Genomic DNA, 22085 nt, shown 5'->3' with positions numbered 1-22085 from the left:
GGGGAGGGAGGTATGGAGGGCAACCATGGATGCCAGGGACAATGGGGGAGGAAGATAGGACATAGCAGAGGGTGGGGGATGGGGAATCAGGGATGGCAAGACAAAGGGCAAGGTATGCAGGACGTAAGAATTGGAAAATTATTTGCTGAGGACATGTATGTGGATGTGCTTGATTGAGCCAATGCACAGTGTATTTTGGATGGAAAATTCATTTGTGTGTTGTGATGGTGTAAAGTGAATTAATAAAAAAAAAAAACTAATGTAGGAAAAATATGGGAGGCAGGGGGACAGGGAGAAAAAAAGGAAGATGAGAAGATGCTAATGGTATTCTGACCAAAAGAAAGTAGCAGACCAAGACCCCTAGGGCAGAGCACCCACCTATACCCACACCCACACACACACACCGTGGCACTGCTTAACATAGGGGTGACACTGCACTGGCCAGGAAGTACACTCATGCTAGGGTTTCTTGGGACTCAAAGGCATGTACAGTATTGTGGGGGGAAATGTACGATATGAGCAAATGTCCAAGATATGTCATTTAGTGGAAAAATGAAAAAAAAAATGATATGAAAGTAATTATGTTAACTACTTATGCACAGAAAAAACCTGAGAAATACACCAAAAAGTAAACAGTGGAAAAAAAAAAATAGAACACTAAGGATGAGTATGTTATTAACATTTCAGTGCAAACCATTGCATTTTCTTATGTTTCTGCCTGAATTACTCTGAAATCGGTAGGACTAACACTTCATAGAGTATACGGACAGATAGCCCAAAAACGTTTACAAATTCTGAGAGGAAGAACAAATACACACGTACACACACGTATGCATGCACATACACACATATACTTACACATGTGTGTACATGTATATGTGTGTATATATATAGAGAGAAGGTTTTTGGGAAAGTCATGATACTTTTTTTTAATGTTTTTCTAGGCAAAAATGTGTCATGACTTTTCCAACAACCCAATATATACACCTATTAATGAACAATTAACATATATGACGCATGCATGTATATATCTTTGTTAAACTTTGTTAAACTGAAGTTAAACTATAAGTATAACTGGCTTCTTGAAGAGAGAAAGTTACCAAGATCCCCTTGGTAGTCTAATTGGAAAATTTGAAGAGTCCAGGACAGAACCCATCACCACACGCACACACTCACAGTCTCCAAATACCTCCATTACCTGTTAAAAAACTTGAATTTGGGTCTAACAGAGACAGCTTTTAAAAGTAAATAAATAAATAAATTCCCTTAAGAGTAAATGCTAAAACAATTAAATTAATCCATTTTTTAGAAAACTGAGAACAAGTTATCTTGGGGAGGATGGAGAGTGAGTGCTGTGTTCCCAGAGAAGCAATATCAGTCACATTTGTTTCTTTTTCTTCAACTGCCTGATGGCAGGAATGTGATGTGGGAGTAAGAAAGGATGGAGGGAGGAAGGCAGGGAGTAAGCTTTCTGAATTCTAACAACCTGTGTTCTTGTGCCATAGCTTTTCAAAACTCAAGTTGCTGGTTAGCTGGACACCTCTGCTGTTCAGTTCATTCCTATCATTTTCAACAGCATAAGTAATAGCTACATGCACCAACTGCTCTCCTAGTTAGGTTGTCCAAGTTAGCATAGAGCTGACTTTATTTGCTCTAGTGATACTGAACAAAATGCTTCCTTTGGAAGGTCCTAGATCTCTATCCTCCCAACTCTTGATCACAGTAATACTCAACCTCAAGAAGTCATTAGTGAAGACTAGAACAATAACCTTAACAAGTCAGCTGTGAAGAAATCTGCAGTTTATCTCTTTGATTTCTGTTCTAATGAAAGTAATGGGTTGCAAAATAAAACTGTATTTCTCTCTCTCTGAATCTCTCCTAAAGGAAGAAAAAGAAAAAAAAAAAAAAAACTGGATCTTTACAAGTGACATCAAGGAGGATTTTTTTTTTTTCTTTCATTTTGGTTCTTTTTATTTTTCTCTTAACAAAGATTGAATAACATTCGAAGGCTTTAATAGCCAAAGTCCATCTTTAGAAATAGCTTTCTTCTATAATGTACTGCCAATTTCTTATGTGTGTGTATTTTGACCTTCCTGATGCCTTTGCTATGTGCTGTGTGTTGATTGGTACATGTTAGTGCTTTGCTTATAAGAGTTGGGCAATAGTTCAGTGATCCAGTCCAAATCTCGGCCATAGATAGAATAGGCTCATCTTCTATTTAAGAAATGTGGCAAACTGCTTTAAATGAATTTGGTTCAGACAAGGTCATTGCAACTGTTCAGCTAACCCTGTGTGCTGTATGTAATGAACACTTCTGCCGAGCTCCAAAGCTGCAAGATAAATAGACAAGCAAACCGGTAACTGGCCACCCCTGTTGGAGCTTCTCCCTGAGTCTGTTATTAGATTTACATTCTTGATCATATAGGGTCCATTTTGGTCATTTAAAGAAGTCATTTACTGGTGCTCCTGATGTCTTTGAAGATAGCCCTGGGAGTAATAATAGTGAGTTCTATATTGTTTTCTGGATTTTTTTTCTAACTTTTTCTTTAATTAGAAATTGAGTTTACATGCATATTCAATGCTGGGTTTATGAAATATTCAGATAGATTTCTCAGACATGGAAGAATTAATTGTTAGAATGTTTTACTCTAGCTTTTCATGATGTTAAAACTACAGCAAGTTAAAATACGTTTTTTCTTCAATTTTATTTGTGTTATATGCACTTGGTGAATTAAATTAATACATTAGCACCATATATATTGTCTTGAATTTAACAACTTACAGTCTGTATTGCTTAATCCTCTTTAAACTGTAGAACCTATTTTACCTAACTGTATGTGATTATGTATAATTTTTATGGTCCACATTCTTTAGGATTTTGTAGAATTGTACAGAGCTAAAATAAGACTAGAGAGGTGAAGGCACTTCTGAGTGAAGGCAGACCTACATTTATTGTATCCAAAATTAATGACGATCTTTCCTGTTTTAAAGAGCCATGAAGAAAGACATTTCATAATTGCCTTTAGCAATCTATTTGATTATTTACCACTTTCATATTTAGGATGTTCATCTTTAAGTTTTAAATTCTTCCCAGGATGGTTTGATACCATTTTGGCCTACGATGAAAATGCTGATTATTATGCTCCTTATAACATCTCTTCTCCTAGTCAGAAAACTATGAAGACACATCTCAGCTCTTTGTTCCCTAAACTAAATTATTCCTGTTTTTAAAAAACGTTTACTTTTGTTTTTATACCTTTTTCTGTACCCAAGTGCCAAAGGGGGCTATTTTAAAAAGTTGTGTCATATATGATGCTTCTGAGAAAGGCACTGCATATTTTAATTTCACTGTGCTGATGTGAAAATAGCCACAACTTTTTCATTATATGCTGATGGACAGAGCATTTGTGTTCATTTAACCTTGAGGTTTAAACTTGTTCCCAAAAAAGTAACTGACTCATAGCATTGGCTAGACCCAAGAATAAAGAGCATCAGTTTTCCTAATCTTAAAGCTCATCTTGCCCCCACTCCTAAAACGTGCTAAAATTAACTTTTCCTTGACCTCTCTCTGATGCTATTTATTTACTGATTTAACAACTTTTTCCTATTATCTTTGTCTCTAAAATAGACAGCATTTATTCGACAGACATTGGCATGTCACGCTGTGTTTAACACACTCTAGTAGGCTTCGGAGATTCAAGTGTGAACTGTTAGCAAAGCCTCAGAGACATAGGTATCTCAGGCAGGTTCAGGGAGGAGCAGATAGACTGTCACAGTATATAAAGATGCGACGGTGGGAAACACTTTTTAAAGCTGGAGAGGTGGGTTGGAGCCAGATTATGAAAGGACCTAGATGCTCTTAAGCAAATAGTTGGTGTTGACAAGAACAAAAGGAACATTTTCAAATCTTGAAAACACAGACAATGCCCATCTTGTCCTTGTGGTTTAGTATCTAACAGATCACTGGGTACAGTAACTACTTAATTTATATCACCTCCTGATATAAATATAGTGTCATGATTGTTCCCTTCATATTATTCATAACTGTGGAGGAAACCATTTGCGTAAAAACAGCCTTCTGTTCATGCCGATCCAGACGTTTCGTCCTTTCTCCTAGTGTGCTTTATCCCAAAGCCCTTTGTAACACTAACATGTTACTTGCTGTGTTTCTATCCCTTGTAGTCTAGGAATGAGTTTGCTCCATAAGGGGACTTCTAAATATATATGGAAAGTATGAGTCTACTTTGTTGTCAAAAAATTTTTTTTAAATCTATGAAAAGTTTTTTCATAATATACATTTTCCATGAACTTTTTGAAGACCCCGCATATATGAAGCGCAGTGTGTTTGTGTACCAAATAGCATCGATGATAGACCGACTGTGAGTAGTATTACCACCAAGTGCCTTGAATGATTGGACTACATGATAACAGGGCTGCATCATCCTTCTGGGTTGCTATCATAGCTTCTTCTTTGTCAACATCCCCTAAAGAATATCAGTTCATTAAATGTCAATAATTCTGGTACATCAATCTGTTTGGAACCCATAAAGCTACAGTGTCAGGAGTTTGAGCAATGAAGGGAATCAGATTTGTAAAGTTCTCCTGAATGTCGTCATGCTAAGGAGCTGGGTCTATTTTAGGAGCTATAAGAAACCATCCTAACTATATTAAACAAATCCATTCCCGGTCACCCCCTCCAGCACTACTGATTTCATTTCATTCTAGTCTTTCAGACCCTATGCATGTAAGAATCAGAAAGGATCAGGAAAACTTGCATGGGGTAAAGTGGAGTGTTAGGTTGAATCTTGGCAATTATCTCAGGCCCAGAAACAGTCCTAGCTCTAAGGGTCGAGCTTTAGGGTATTTTTTGTTTTAGGGGTTTCAAGTTTCTTTTATTCTAGAGAACGTGTGATCACATGCACATGGAAGAGAGAGCGAAGCACTGTCAAAAGAGTCTTATCATGCTGCAATCCCCAGCCCCCATCCCTCGAGTTCATCAGGGTCTTGACACACACAGGCATGTCCAGCATGCTTCAGGTTGAGTGGGACACGTATACAAACACATGAACATCCAGGTGACTTCCAACTGTAGTTCTGTACACTGTGCATTGTACCACCAAGACTGGGACTGAACTTTAGCTTTTAAATCCTCTCTGTTTACTAATCCTTAGCCAATTTCACCATCTAAATTTTTAAAGGTAGACATCCTTTATGGTTGCTATCATTGCTGCTGCTGCTTTTTTCTTTTTTTGTAATTTGCTAGAGGGTGCATATGCTTGCTAGAGAGACACAGAGGGAAGTGGGAAAGCATTGCCCATGGGGGATGGCCACACCATAATCCCTTCTCCACTTATCCCTTTGGGATTTGGGGCATGCTGGTCTGGGATTCAAACCACACAGCTAGCCGTATGGGATCCAGCCACCTTGACCACCATGCTATCAGCTGGCCTAATATAGTTTCTCAAGGAAAGATAAGGCATCATTATGATTTCCTTGTTCCTCTTCTTGACATGGATCCAAATGAGATTGTTTTAAAAAGCAGTCCTTAAGATAGGAATGACCATTTATGGTAATTACAGTCTTGTTGTAACCAAAAGGATTGCAAGTACTTCAAAAAACAGGTCTGCAGGAGACCACTCCCACCCAAAGTACCTACTAGGAGATTACACATGTTCTGTATGTACATATGAATAATCCTTCCATCTGACTTTAACTCTGCAAACCTTTTGCTAGACAGAAAATAGAGGATTAAAACTCCCAAACTCAGGGGGCAGGGAATGTCATTAAATCTAGGAGACAATTTCATGAATCTGTCAGATAAAGGAAATCATGTATCCAGAGTGAAGATGGAATATCAATTGACAGGAACCTATGAAGCTGGCACTTACTTTGAGAGACATGAATTTAAAACTCCAATAGTGCTTTATCCTTCGAAAATTCTGGAAGTCAGAAAGATATTAGGAAAATCAATAAGGTTTTTACCTTATTTATTAAGTCATCATCCTACCATTTGAAATGACTCTCATACAAGAATTAATTAACACAATAATTCTAAAACATTATAAGAATGTTAAAACTTATTTCTACCTACTGAAAACTAAGATATGCTATAGAGTCACCTGTCTTCTAGAGAGAATAGTTGAAGAAAAAGATTGGAAAGATTAAAGATGTGTTCAAGAGGTCACTTCTATCCTGTTGTCACACGATTTACCCTCTTCAGCTAGAAGGATAAGTGTTAAACTTCAGCTCATCTGAATTCCTCAGCTCTGTCATCAATGCTGTGACACATTCTAATTTTCTGATTCATTTGTGATGAATAAGCTCTCCCTTTTGTATTCAGAAGGCTAAAAGTAACCAATTTTTGTCAGGGAGTGTGATTACTTATTTTTTAGGTTTTTATTGCACTATTATTGTTTTCTCTTAGCAAAGTTTGCCTCACTCTTATCACCAAGTGTGAATCTCATGTGCAGCAGAAAAGCCCTCTGACTGTAACATTGCCTAGGCTTAGAGTTAGTCGATAGGAATGGAGGACTGGTGACCCGGAATCTGTTTTTAACCCAGCCAGATACCTCAGCTGGCAAGTAGCTCAGCTTCCTCACCATAAAATGGGTATAATAATAGCTTTCCCTTACCACTGTGAAATACTTTGAATGCAAATCAAGCCAAACCTGTCCCCTTCCAAAGAGAAGCTTAATCTAGCCTGCATAACCCTGAATGAGCCTAGCTTTCAAGAGGAAATATGAAGTGGGAAACACCTAGAGATCGTGTAATTTAGTGGTTAAAAATATGTAGACTTTGGAATGGTTCAGACTTAATTGGTTCAGATGCCAGCAGCTATGTGATTTGGGGTCAGCTTTCTAATTTCACAAATCTCCATTTTTTTCCCTAGTAAATTGGAAATAACAGTACTTACTCTTGTAGTGAGGATTAAGTGATGGACCATTGATAGCACTTCTCAAACTCCTCCACTTGGGTGACCCTCAGGTTAAAGCGAGTGATCCAGTACCAAGGGTGACTGCCTGGACATTGCCTGAAAACAGTTTGCCACAAAGGAGACTTTTCAGCAACATCTCAGGTTTTACCCTTAAAATACATACACATTTTGCCTTCTACTCTCCAATGTATTCTTGTTTGTTTCACTAAACTGGAAGTTCTACGAGGACAAGAATAGTAAATGTTTTGTTTCTTTTATAACGTCCAAGAAGTAGTTACTGGACAGATGAATACATGTACAAATGAGAATTCAAATTACTTACCCACAAGGAAAACTGACCCTCCAGGAAGGCAGCCATGACTTTATTATTTATCTTGTGGCTTTGTGAACTCCCTACTGCACTTGTCCACATCCCTGGGTATACTCATATCCAAATTTGAAAAGCATTTACTTGGTATGATGCCTGAACCACAGGAGATACTCACTAAATACAAACTCTTAATATCATTATTATTTCTCTGCTCTATACTTCTCTACTCCGTTGCTGCTAAGGTTCTAAGGGCTTGTTTAAAAAGAATTTATAAAGGATTAGGAAGGCAGAAGTCTGGGAGACTGTGTCTCTCTAATCATATGGTCTTGCTAATTTAGAGCTCCATTTTGTATACATTTTCTTTACTCCTGGCTTCAGTTTATAGTGTTTTATAAGAACTTCTAGAGGTGATAAGCAGTAGGACTGAAAGAGGGTTTTCTCCCTTTCTTCCTCCTTTAGATCCGGGATTCACCAGTGGCCTTCAGGAAGGTAGTCTGGGAGCTCTTTGGTGTTTTTGAGCAGTTTCGTGGATTTTCATAAGGATCTTTATCACTTCAAAAGATTGAAAACCACTGCCTTAAAACTTTCTGTACATTGAAATAAGAATTGACTCGTCTTTGTTTAGGTTTACTTATTGCCTGAAGGAATGAGAGACACCCTGAACAGGGTCTTCATGCCACAATCCATCCTGGGACCTGCCCTGTGGCTTCAGATCCTGGAGCTTTGTATTGCTGCTATACCACCATAGCTGGCCAGAATTGACTAATCTTTAAAGTGACAATTAAGAATATTTTTAGTTCCTTGGACATTGACACTATATAATAACTTCTATTTATAAATCATAAAACTAAGATTGTACTTCAAAATAAGTCACCCCTTTTTGCCCTCTCTCTACTCATTCTCCTCACCATGTTTTACTCATTCTCCCCACCATGTTTTAAATGTCTTGTATTATTTGGACTGTATAATTTTATATTTTTTGCTAGATATTTATGTTTGAATCTAGGATGCCTAACATAGATGGTTTTAGTCCTATGTGAAACTATTGAGAATAATTTTTTACGTTTCAGATGAAAACAATTTACAGATATAGAAGGTGAATATCACCTAGGTAGAAAGGGCACGTATCAATAAAATAACCTGAACAAAAATACATCTACACAGATTAATGCATATTCTCAAGATCACATAACAGATTGTACTTCAGTCAAGATGTAGGGGTCATTTGATACTATGAACATTTATAAATTATATAAGAACTCTGAGATTAAGTTTTTAGTCTTAGGAATATATTTGGAATCAGTATCGTTGCTTTTCATTAGTATATAAGGATTATGGTATTGAATAAAATTTTCGATTTAACTTGGCTTTAATTTGTCTTAGACTGTGATACACACTGTGCTTTTCCTCTCCATCTTGGATTCTTGTCATTGACAGCCTGTGTGCTGTTTAACATCCAGGAAAGATAGTTTTTCATTCCAGACCTTGGATTTATTAGTCAATCTGGATACCGCTTACATTGATCTCTTTTGATCACATCAAAAACTTAATTTTGACTAATTTTATGCATAAATGCTCCTTGAAATTTAGAAAAGAAAGTTACATGCTCAAATAGAAGAACATATAGTTTAAAAGGAGCATGATACATTATTGAGCATTACTGGGATTATAACATTCAACAGAAAAATAATAATTGGACATATTTCACAGAAAATCTCTAATCATTTTTCTTTTCTCCGGAGGCTAGGAAAGAAAACAAGCTCAAAACGGGAGTGAGAGACAGAAGAATGAAAGAAGAAAATGGAGGAGTTGAGGAAGGAAGAAAAAAAGCAATAAATATAAGAAGGGAGGGAGATGAGAAAGGAGGGTAAAAGGCAAGGAAAGAGGCACCATTGCAATGGTCTAGTATCCCGACTTGCAGAGGAGACCAGAATGTGGCAAAACTCAGATCTTTATAGTCTTTGAAGACTAGTCAGTCTTTTTTTTTTTTAATATTTCAAAGTTGTATGTACTTTTAATAAATCATACATAATCTAATTATCTTGCTTAAAATTTTCATTAAACTCATCAATTTTGTGAAACAATTGGAAAGCATCAGAGGCCCCCCAACCTCTCTGTATTAGCATGCATAATGATCCAGGATGTAGATTTTCATCTTAACTCTTCTTGTCCAAGGAGGGGATTATCACCCTACACACCCGCATGTACACGGGCTGGATTTCACATTGGCCACAAATGGGAAATCGTTTCTTTGGAGAAATCCCTTCAATGGTGCATTTGTTTATAAAACTCTGGGTCAATGAGGTCTCTATAATTTCTCATTTTCTGTGTTAGCCTTTTTCAGTGCAAAGTTGTTCAACCAGGTCTTCTACTTGAAGGTTTTTTATTAAAGCTTTTTTGGCATATTTCTGTAAGCCTTATGTGAAGTGGTTAAAACCATGGCATCACGAAGACAAGAATCCATCAGCATATATTAAGTTCTTGATGTTTCTAATAGGGTCAAGGTGGGGGGGCTACTCTGTTTTCTCAGCATCCTTGTTTGGTTTATTAATTTCTCATAGATCTTCTGTTAACGTCAGTTTTATCCTTCTGGAAGAAAAATTATTAAAACTATGGTGGGCAGACCAGTTCTTTAATCATTTATTTTACTTGTAATTTGAAGATTTCAAAGGAGAAACATTAGATTTTAAATATAAAATGAGAAACAATGAAGGTCACCTTTCCTAAAATCTGAACTTTGAATCATTGGATGTACGTTTTGGAGAAAAAAAATGCTTTAGTTTAAAACCAGTTTATCCAATTACTTTCCAGCATAGGAGGGACATACCTAGGTGGGGGGTCTGAAAAAAAGCAGCTCAGCACTGAGGCAGAGTTGGCCAAGTTCTCAGTGACCCTGCAGGTTTGCAATGCACTGGAATGTTCAATTTGTCCAGAGGGTCATGTGGACATTCAGCACACTGAATTTACCCTTAAGAGACCCAGAGTTTATCAGGGTTTCACTCATGTTTTTAACAGTAGCTAGCACTAGTCAGGTACTACGTAGTAAAGCTTTTACCTGTTCTAGGCAGTGGTGCCCGGTAGACCTCCCTACCATGGTAGAAATGTTCCTCATCTGTGCTCCCCAGTGAGGCACGCACTAGTCACATGTGGCTATTGAGAACTTGCAATGGTTAGTGCACTTGAGGAACTGAACATCCTGTTTCCTGTGAAACTTTAAAGAATCTTAATTTAAACACACAAGTGTAGCTAATGATTACTGTGGGGAACAGTAGCACAGCTCGAGAAAATCCTGTATGATACAGATTGGATCGAAAATGACGAAGAAAGATCCTGAGCTGGGAAACTCTATGTGGATCACCATAGCAGGGAGTCATGCCTTCAGAGAAAATTTTTTATAAGACTGAATCTCTTTTTATTTGGGGGCAACAAGTGACATAATGGACTCCTTAAGAAACAACCTGTCCCATTTATTATGTAGATTTGCTTTTCTTCTCCCCATTGTAATACTGACTTTGTTTTTAACTCCTTGCTTTTCCTTTAATTTTCAGTTCTTTGACCATCAGTCTGTGGCCTGCTCCTTCTCTTTGTGTAAGTAAAAATGGTGTTTTTTTTTTTTTTCTTTAAACCTTTTTTAAAAAGCGCCAGATTTGGGAATTTTTGGCTTTTATTGGCATATTTTCTCGTTGACTTTGTTGTGGTTTCTAGCGCTTGTTTGATTTGTATTAGCTTCTTTCGTGCTTGGAGTTGGTGCCATCGATGCAGTGGTAGGCTGCCATTCACCAGGGGCCGAGAGGACCCATGGTCCCAGCCGTGCACTTACATAAGCGCTGCCCTTTGCTTGGCTGCAGCTGCTGTTTGCAGTAGTCACTACTCTTAGAAACTATAGCCGGCATTACTCAGCCAGATTCCAATTTTTTGCATTCCTCAGCCAGATTCCAACAACAGTTGGGCTTTTCCTCCTCTGTCAATCAATGGGCAGTTATTTATTCTTAAGTTATATACCCATCCCTAAGTCCTAGTCTTCTTCATTTTTACTTCTAGATCAGAGCTTTCATTTATTGACAACATTTCAAATATCCTTTTACTAAGACGTACAGACTGGAAAGTAAATAGGCTAAAATTTTGTGCAAGATTACAAAGTCTAGGGAAAAAGAAAAGAGATCCATGATTTATACTTGCTAGATGGGTTATAGGAGGTCCTATTCCTTTTTAGAAAAGATGAAAATTAATTTTAAAAACACTTCTATTTAAAACAGAAAAAGGGAATATTTATTATTTAACGTCCAGACCAGGCTGCTTTGCATGGGTTTGGATCAATTTTACTTTGAGCTATTTAAAAGAGGTTCTAGGACAGTATACTCAAACAACTGAAGTTCTTACAAGAGACATTACTTGAGAAGTCCTACAGGTAGTGACAGCCACCTAATGTGATAAGTAATCACCGGCATCCCTTGGCTGCCCCTCACTCTCTGTTGGGCACTGCCCCTTATTCACAGCATTATAGCTTTACTGATGCTTCACTCCAGGATGTTCCCTGTGTTGTAATCATTTGCACAGAAAGAAGTTTTTTATGGCTCTTTTGCTAGTGTGTTCTTTTACTAACATTCCTAGAAGCTAATGGCAAATGTATTTAGGGGAGCAGAATTCTTCAGAGGACGCTAGATCTATAGTCTAATATGACATTTTATTTGATTAAAAATAAAAAAAGAGAGAGACAGAGATTGGTTAAACTCCTTAAAGACGGGTGCTATGTGTAACGCATTTGTGTAACAGGGACAGTCCTACCTGCCCTGACAGGTCTTCTTATTCCCTATGCTCGGTGTTGATACAGTGTGTCTATTAATGGTTTGAAGGCTGTCAATGTGCATGCTTATGGCTACCACTTATGCCTCCATATTCCTCCCCTCAGTTACCTAGCACTGCATATTTCTAGTCCTCTGACTGGCAAATCATTTTTGTTACAGTTCTTTTGTGTAAAAACAGTTCACATAATAGCTCAGTGTTAGACAAGGCATTAATCCTCACATCACCGGGATGAGTCAGCACAGTGCACTCCTGCCCCCACGGCTCAGCTATTATGACGTCAGCACTATAGGGCGAGCCTCAGACACGGGCAGTACAAGGGACCTGTGTCACCAATTAAAAATCGAGGGGGAGACCTTTGAGATAGAAAACATAATTGAAAGGCTGCCTCTGGCTCATAGGAAAATGTGAAACTGATTCTATGCTACATCAACCACCAGTCAGTCAGATTCTAGAGAGATCCTATTTTTTAACCAGAGATAAGGCTGAGAGTATGAACTACCTTGAACTGATAGTCCATTCATGCACCTATGACCTTGTCCTACCCCTGGGCCAGGCTTCATGTTTGCTTGCATTATTCCTTGGGCTGCCCTTATGTCAGCAGGGTGACAGGGCCTTTGACAGTCCTGTCCTCAAGTGCCCCATAGACACAGCTGATGGCTCTCGGGTGGTGCCCCAGAGGCCTATCAAAAGGAAAAAGTTCCTTGGGAACAGAGGAGAACATTATCTCCCCAGTGCTTCTAACTCCAAGTGCCTCTTCAATGGCCTCCTCCAAACAGGTGCAGAATTCTGCTTGTTCTGACCTTCTCCTCTTGGCACTGTATTTAGTCTAGTGTCCCAATCTAGATTTGACCCGGATTTTGGTAGGAACTGAACAGCTGCCAGACATTCCCCCCAGAGTTTTCTATTCCATTACTCTTTAGCAGAAACAAAAAGAGCCCTCTATAACCTGTCATAGTAACTTGAAGCAGGTAGCACAAACTTGGCGTATTTGGGAAAATTGGTTCTTGTAAGTTAGGTCTGTTAGCAATTCAGACACAAGATTCCTTCTCAGGACAATACCTTTCGGTACTGAAGATTAAGTACTGAAACGAGTGATAATTTATCACCTTAGAGATATCCTTTTTAAAAAAGACATTCCTCCATTGCAACGTGTCCCTCACCCTCATGCCAGCCAATCAGCAGCCCCTGTGATAACCTCCAGAAAGTGCCTTTTCGCTGGGATCTTCTGCCTTTGTTAGATTCTTGACAGGTTCCTGCCATACTTATGGAAGGCAGTACTACTTCTTGGCTTAATTTAGATTAGTTATCATGCACACTTTCTATTTTCAGTCAACAAACATTTATTAAAAACAAAACAAAAAAACCCAGTTGCTATGTTTGGTTCTGGAAACTCCAAGAATAAGAAATGCCCACTTTTGTTGAGTCCGATAGAGAAGATAGATAAGGGAATGAATGCTTCCCATGAGATAGAAACTAGAATGCAGGTAATTATAAGCTGTATTAAGAAAAAGGAAAAAGAAGTGCCTATCTGCATGTAGAGAGGGGCCCAAGCTGTGTCTTGAAGTAAAAAAAAAAATGAATTATAGTTTACTTGGTGAATATGGGAGAGGGAAAATGAAAAGGGATCATAGGAAAGAGCAAGACCATTTACAAAGTGAGGAGGCAGAAAGCAGCCAGCAGATCCAGAGGACTGAGTAGCCGGGCGTGGCTGAGGCGCAGTGGTTGAGAGGAGCCGGGGCGATGCGGCTGTAGAGCAGGCGGCAGGCAGATCACAGAAGGCCGTGTATGCCGTGCAAAGGAGTTTGGACTTGATCCTGCAGGCTCAAGGAGGCTTTGAAGAATTTTAAGTAGATTTAGGTTTTAGAAAGAGTACTCTGGTGAGAGTAGAAAATGCTGGCTGAGAAAAGGGAGATGAGGTCAGAAATGAAAACCCAGGGTCTGAACCATGCTGTGGGTCGGAGTAGGGAAGAGAGGCTATTAGGAAATGTTGACATAGATGTTAACATTTGCATAATTCCAGCATATAGTGGCCCACTGCATAAATCCTTGCCTTCTAGGAGATAGGCTGTGCTGTGTAGGGCCAAGTTCAGACTAAAATACATCCCTAGAGGAGCCTCACCAGAGACCTCAGGCTCTCACTCTGAGCTGTTCCTACTGGTTGGTCTTCAGGAGTGTGTGACTCCTTCTGCCCACAGTGAGCATGGTGGAGGTGCAGGCAGATAAGGAGAATACGTTCCCAGTGTCCTGCTTTTCTTCTCTTTCACCTGAAAATAAAAGTTTCTTTATATTGTCCCCCTAAAGTCAATCAATGCCCAATTTTCTATCATTTTCTCATTGCTGTTTTTTTCTAAGCAAAATTTCCAAGCCATTGAACTGAATTTCAGCTTATGCACAGCCGGGTGTTGAAACAATTTAGTATATTCATTTCTTCTCTCTGAATTAGAGTTCACCATAAGTGTGCTTTTCTCTTGTTCACTTTGGGCTGCCAGGACAATTTAAAGGAAAATTTTAACAGCTTATGTCTCGTGTACCATGTTCTCTTTTGCAAATGGAAGGATATACGTGGGTGTGTTTAGGTCTTCTCTATATTGCTTTCTGGAGAAAGGTTTGAGAAGATGAACAAGACGAGGAGTAGGGACCTATTGAAAGCTCAGGTCCCCCACTGACCTGAGTGCAGAACGTAGGCTGGTGATCAGATGGTCAATTATGTGTTTGTCAAAACACAGTGGGCTGCATTCCAGACTGCCAGCTTTGGAGGCCCAGCTTCTGCCAACCAAATGTCATCTGGGAACATGCAACACTGGGCACTGTGAAGGAGTTTGAAATAGACCATGCCACAGCCAACCTACTGCCAGTCTTATAGCACCAATATGGCATGCACAGCCGGGCCCCATGTTTCAGAGCTCAGGAATTCACTGTACTAAATTCAAGAGGTCAGATGGGTTCATGTTTTCAAAGCCTATGTTCTCTGCTTTGAACACTGTGACTTACTTCTCAGCAATTTCCAAGGGATGTTTCCAGTCACATCTCTGTGGAAACCACTCTTTTTGTGATGGTTATGAGAGCCTTGTAAATGTCCCAGAGGAGAGGGGGGGAAAATAAATAAATAAACGTGCTCTGACAATGACTGTGATTCCGACAGAGGGATTCCAACTCTTAGGAAATTACATTAAAGGTGCAAAGCTTTTAAAATATCAGGAACCACCTTGGCAACTTATAAAAAGCAGAAGGGCTTTGCCTATTTTATAAAGTGATTTGCATATACCTGCATAAATAATGTCCCCACCTGTACTTTTATGCATTTAGGTTGAATAAATTAAATTCAGTGATCTTTAAAATATTCACTGTCTTTCATTGCTCAGACTCCATTTTCAGGACCCTTTCTCCTCATTTTTTTCCCCCGTGATAGTAGTAGCTATGTTTTCAGTCTTTCAACTAATTCAGAGAATCAAAACACTCTACAGACTGATCTACCTCAGCCAGGAACATTACCTCCTTCTGCTTACATTTCTACCTCTCAGACCACGAGTTCCATACATTTTTCATAAGTTAAAATGGGATAATATATTACTAAGGTGAAAACACAGTGCCAGATAGGATTAAGTTCCAATACCTCTGTGTACTCATATATCCAGACTTGCACTGATACGCACCTAAGGGACATGCCATATTAACCTTTTCTCTCTTTGGGTAGTACCACCACCCCTTCAAAAATGATCAAGCCATATCAGTTGTAACTTGGGCCTTCAAATCAAAACCTAATCAGAGGGCAACCTCAATCTCATTCATCTCATAGCATAATATTGGGTTATTAGGAAAGTATAGGCTAGAAAACAAGAATGGGAACTATTGAGCAAAATGAACATGAGAACCACAGCCAAAATGCCAAGCATCTTTGCATCGAAAAACATAGAAAAATGCATCATGACATTCCCAATGGCCTAATAAAAGCACTTCTATACAAAGAATCTTAGTGGAGAATTAAGACATAAATATAGGGTGTTTCCTTTGTTTGCACTTAAGGAACTTAAATTAGGAAATAAGTCATACTATTGAGAGTTTTCTATTCATATAAGACAATAAACAGCCAAGTTCCAAAAGGGAATGATACAATCTAGGAAATACTATAGGGTTTCATTTATGAAAAGAGCCTCAAAGACTAGAAAGTTTCATATACAATGTGATTCATTTCATGGGGATCTTGAAAAATAGCTAGAATGTAAGAAAGATGAAGAGTAAGAGAATGATATTCCAAGCAAAAGTAGACACCTAAATGCTGGAATTTTTGAGGAGGAGGGTTCCATAAATAGCACCACTCATCCACACCCAAATTCTAAGCCCACTGAAAATATATATGCTGGGGAGCCAAAATTTTTCATAAAGATTGATTGAAGGATGTAACTTAGTATGAGAGACTCAAGGGCTCCCTGACTCCCTTCCTTTAAATCTAAACCTCGGAACAAACCTCCCAAGAGGAAGTTTGGTTCTACATGAAAGCAATTGTTTCCAGATCACTAACTCCCCACTAATCTAAGTAGAAAGGAAGGAGAAGGAGACTAGACTTTTGCAATTATAAACTTTGATAAATCAGTTCTAATTGAGAACCCAGGGCTGTCACACTAATAGGATGATATACCTCCACAGAAGTATAGGAATGAGGGAAGAGGCAAGGAGAATTTAGGAAACTTTCTTCTTGAAACTAGAAGTAGAGAAGAGATATGATTACCAATAATTCATAAGCTAGAAAGCAAGAGAGAGAACTACTGAGCGAGATGTAAAATATGAACCAGAGTCAAGAAGTCAAATAAGGCTGTCAGCTGTCTAAGGAAATATACCTGGAGATGGAACCACTAGTCTTAGTGGTTATCCAAGATCTAAACTTGGGCTCCTTTTCGGAGTTACTATTGTGTTGTCAAAAAAGTCATGATTTATGGGTTTTCGTGTTTTTTTGTTTTTTATTTTTTAGATTTTTGCTATAGAGTGGAGAGAGTCAGAGATAGAAAGCGGGAAGTCATCCCCTGGGGGAATGGCCATCCTTGTAATCACTTCTCCATCCTCTTCTCAGGATTTGGGGCACTCATGCACATGTGCCCAGTGAGAATTTCAAGCCACCGAGTCTGGGACTCAAACCACAGTCAGCCATATGGGAGTCCAGTGCCTTAAACACTACTCCAATTGCTGGCCCTATTTTTCTATGCAAAACCATGCCATGACTTTTCTGACAACTCAATGGAAACAGAACCTTGCAGAAGAGGCAAGAAATGAAGATAGTGACTAAAGCCTATGCAGGAAGAAAAATGCAAAAATTCTCTCTAGGTAACCTAGCAATAGTTGGAAATAATATTTATTAAGTACTTATCTTGTTTTAAATATTGGACTAATTTTTTTTTAATATTTTTTTGCTGAGACCAGCAGATGACATAATGGTTATATCGCTAGACTCCTACATACTCAACAGCGGTTTGAGTCCCAGACCTGGAGGCTTGAAACTCACACCAGTCATGTGTGTGCGTGTGTGTTTGTGTGCATGCCCTAAATCCCAAGAGGAAAATGGAAGAGAAGGGACTGCAGTGTGGCCATCTACCCTGGTGGGATGATTTCTTGCTGTCTCTCTGTCTCGCTGGCAAGCACGCACATTCTATAGCGAAAACCTCTCTCTCTGTCTCTCTCTCTCTCTCTCTCTCTCTCTCTCTTTCTCTCTCTCTTTTGCCATAGGTGTGTGTGCTCACCAGAGAGAGAGAGTTTCTAGAAAGTGAGAACTCACTCTCCAGGGGGAATGGCCATGCCACAATCACATCTTCTCCTGGGATTCTAGGCATGCACATGCACACACATACACACACACACACACACACAGCGTGATTTTTAAACTGCCAGGTCTGGGACTCTAACCATGGTTGGTCATTTGGGAGTTTAGTGCCTTAACCACCACGCCAAATATTAGCCCCTGGACTAAATATTTTTAATGGTTATATGATTTAATCTTTAGAGTTCCTATTGAGAATATGCTATTATAATCCTAATAGTACAGATGAGAAAATGTTGGGTGATGAAAGAGGATTCTAGGTGGAGGGAACAACTTGGATGAAGTTCTTGAATAAAACTGAGAATGAGTTGAGAATGAGGTGACAAGAAGTCCAAGTTGAGGTGAAAGCAGTCTATAGGGTCTATGATGTCAGGCCCTGTGTTTACCATGCTAAGGAATTTGATCTTTATCCTGAGACAATAAGAAAGCAAATTTAAGAAGGAGCATGGTGTGATCAATGGAGTTTTTTAAAAAAGATATACTCCTGGGCATTTATCCCAGAGATATGGAAACATATCCACACAAAAACTTGTATGCCAATGTTCATAGCGGATTTATTTATTTATTTATTTTGAGAGATTTTTGCTATAAGGCGCATGTGCTCACCAGAAAGAAGAGACAGAGAGACAGAAAGCGAGAAATCAACCCCCGGGGGGATGGCCTCGCTGCAATTCCTTCTCCTCCATTCTCCTCTTGGGATCTTGGGCATGCATGTACCTGCGCCTGGCATGAGTTTAAGCCACCCGGTCCAGGACTTGAACCACAGTCGACTACATGGGAGTCCAGCGACATAGCCATTACGTCAACTGCTGATCCCCATAGCAGATTTATTAGTAGTAGCCCTAAACTGGGGTTAGAGGGGAGTTATATTCAATGAGTGAATGGCTAAGCAAACTGATACATCCATAGCATGGAATACCTTTCAGCACTAAAAAGGAATGAACTGTTGGTACACACAATGACTTGGATTAATCGCCAAATACGGTACACTGTGTGAAGAAGCCAGTCTCAACATCACATACTGTCATGATCCTATTTATGTAGTACTACTGAAATTTAAAAATATATATAAAGATACAGAACATATTTGTTGTTGAGAGAATTAGGGACAAGGTAGAGAGGGAGGTGACTGTGGCTATTAAAGGGTATAGCCACAGGGATCCTTTGCAACCGAACTGTTCTGAAGCATGACGAGCGGTATTTGCATGTGACTATACATGAAATAAAATAGTATTGACCTAAATACACACACACACACACACACACACACACACACACACACATACACACACACACGTGCATACAAAACTCATGAAACCTGAATAAGGTAAATGGATTGTACCAGTGTCATTTTCCTGACAGTGATACCATACTATGATTATTTATGACATTACCATTGGGCAAAACTATGTAAAGAGAATAACACATCTCTCTTTATCATCTCTTACACATGTTACTCTACAATTCTCTTGAAATGAAAAGTTAAGAGAATAGATCAAGGTAGCTTCATTGTGGTGATGATTTGGAAGAATTAAAAGTATGTATGAGAAGACCAACAAAGAGCTATTATTGCAGACCAGACCAGAGATGGACTAGGATAGTGGCTCCAGAAACAGAGGAAAAATACATGGAACTAAGAAGTAATTCAGAAGTCAGATATCTAGGACTGTCTCATTGCTGAGATTGGAAGATGAAGGAGAGAGAAGTGGCAACTGTGACTCTTGTTTATGGCTTATAAGATTATATGGAGGATGGTGCCACTCACAGTATGTGAAACACCAGAAAAGTACTGGGGTAGAGAGAAGATTATAAGTTCTGTTTTTGAGATGTCGAGTATGAGGTGCTTTGGAAAGTTGTAAATGAGACTATTGAACAGGCGTTGGATATAATACAACTGAAATTATGAGGTAAAATGAAGACCAGAGTTATCAGTTCAGGGTAATCAGTACATCATAGTAATCAATGCTGTTTGCATGGGTGATATTGCATAGGGACAGAGTTAGATTGAGAAGAAGGCCCAAATTGAGTCCTGAATAGCTCTTAGTACTTAATAAACTGGTGGAGAAAAGAAAAGTGGCTATAAAGTACCCTCAGATGAAACAGCTCAAAAAGGTGATAGAAAAATTAGAAAATGGAATGGAAACCAAGAGAAGAAAATATTTGAAAGATAGTGGTGGGGCCACCAGGTGGCATGGTGGTTAAGGCACTGGATTCCCACATGAAGTTCAAGCCCCAGACCCAACAGCTTGAAAATCGCATTGGGCATGTGCGCATCCATGCCCAAAATCCTGAGAGGAGAATGGAGGTAAAGGGATTATGGTGTGGCCATCCAGGTTGGGGGGGGGTATCTCTTTTCCCTCTTTCTGTCACCTCTCTCTGGCAACCACACACACCCTGTTGCAAAAACCTAAGAAGAAAAAGAGAAAATAAATAAAAGAGGGGATTAGTGGTATGAAGTACCACTGAGAGGTCAAGTAATGAAATATTGACAAATGTGCATGGGATATATTAATTTGGAGGTTATCATTGATTTAGTAAGAGTCATTTTGTTGAAGTGGTAGAAACAGTGACTTGTTTGTAGTGACATGAGCAAGTATGAGAGGTGAAGAAAGAGGCAGCAAATGTAGAAAACTCTTAGAAGTTCATGGTGAAGGAAAGTGAGCTAGTGTAATATCTTGAAGAGGGAAATGAGGTCAAAATAAGATTTGAAAAAAATTGAAACAAGGCTGTTCCTTTGTATGCTTATGGGAAAAATACAGTAGAAAGATTCAATGTGCAGGAGAAAAGAGGTGGGGTGATTAAGAGTGTAAGAGTCCTGATAAAGCTAGAGAGAGAGAATCCTTAGGATAAGTGGGGGGATAGAAGAAAGGATGCCTTTTCTATTCTTACAAGAAATACAAAGAAAGGATAAGGGCAGATACAAGCCCATGTGTATTTTTAATACTGACAGGGTAAGAGATTTCCCAGATGGTGGATTATCTCTAAACTTTGAGAGCTGACTTCTAATTCTAGAGAAAGGCTATTTATTTAAAAAGAGGAAGAGAGGAAGAGTTGAAAGGTAAAAGGGAGGGAAAACAGGGAAAAGAAAAGCAGGACAAAAAGAGAAAGAAAGCTTATTAACTTCAGAAGACCTTCTGTAGCAGTTCATCCTTAGCATCCAGGAGAACCCCTTTTGCAATGAACAGTTGATCCATGATCCCCAATGATCTACGTCAGCCTGCATCAGCAGCTCCTACATTCAGAAACGTACCAGGGGTACTATACATAGATTAATATCTAGCAGTTGGTAATGTAAGAGAAGGTATGAAGAAGGTGGAAGTCCTCAATTTTCAATAAAGTGGAATTCCTTATTTAGACGTACTGTAAGCATTATAAAATGTAGCTTAGAAAGACATAGTGTTACTAATGGTTTTCCTTTATTTGAGCACATTCCATTCTGCTAGATTCCCTTTAAGAAATGACATTAGGGCCATTTGACTCACAACTAAATTTCAGATACATCTGGGGTAAAATTTGGCAGCTGTTGAGCAAAACAGCTGTATTTTTAAAAAAATATTTACTTCTTGGATGATTCTATAATTCATACTTATTGTAAAATACTAAGAAAGTATAGCATAAGAGGAAAATACTCATAAACCACTATACAGAAACAAATACTAACAATTTTTAGATCACCTTCAATCTCTTTAGATTTTAACATAACCAAACATACATTATAAGTATTAGATTTTACCCTATTTTTAAATCTTATATAATAATTACTTCCTGGTGTAATTGCAAACTTTTTATAAATATCTTGTGATGTCTAAATAATATCCTGTTTAAAACTCCCAGAATTTACCTAACTAAATCTTAGATATACATTTTTAGGTTATTTCCAGTATTTGAGTTTTACATTTTAGACTCCTTTAAGGAAAGAACTGTGATTCATCATCTCAAATTGTCAAATGTGAAGGAAACTTGGGACAGGCAGTCAATTTACTCATCAAGAAGTTGGTCAGGGACCCAGCAGATGGCATAGTGATTACATTGCTGGAATCCCACATGGCTGTCTGCAGTTCGAATCCTGGACCAAGTGTCTTGAAATTCACACCAGATACATGTGCATGTGTGCCCAGAGAGGAGAATGGAAGAGAAGGGATTGTGGTGTGGTCATCCCCCTGGGGGGTGATTTCTCACTTTCGTTTTCATTGTTTTTGTCTCTCTCTCTCTGGTGAGCACACATGCCC

At 38.7% G+C, this 22085-nt stretch overlaps 1 protein-coding gene across 18 annotated transcripts in view; it reads left to right on the top strand.

Moving 5' to 3' along the window:
- The window catches only part of ZBTB20 (zinc finger and BTB domain containing 20), an 885897-nt gene that overhangs the window by 703017 nt on the left and 160795 nt on the right, over positions 1–22085 (top strand). For all 18 annotated transcript variants that reach the window (XM_027765659.1, XM_027765668.1, XM_027765674.1 and 15 more), the window contains one exon: positions 10793–10832. The gene's annotated coding sequence lies outside the window, so the exon portion shown is untranslated. The remainder of the gene's footprint in view (positions 1–10792; positions 10833–22085) is intronic.

The sequence above is a fragment of the Tupaia chinensis genome, unplaced genomic scaffold, assembly GCF_000334495.1.
Source record: "Tupaia chinensis unplaced genomic scaffold, TupChi_1.0 Scaffold139218_1, whole genome shotgun sequence".
NCBI classification, from domain to species: Eukaryota; Metazoa; Chordata; class Mammalia; order Scandentia; family Tupaiidae; genus Tupaia; species Tupaia belangeri.
Note: the sequence above shows the minus strand (reverse complement) of the source record. Positions and strands in the feature narration are given on the sequence as shown.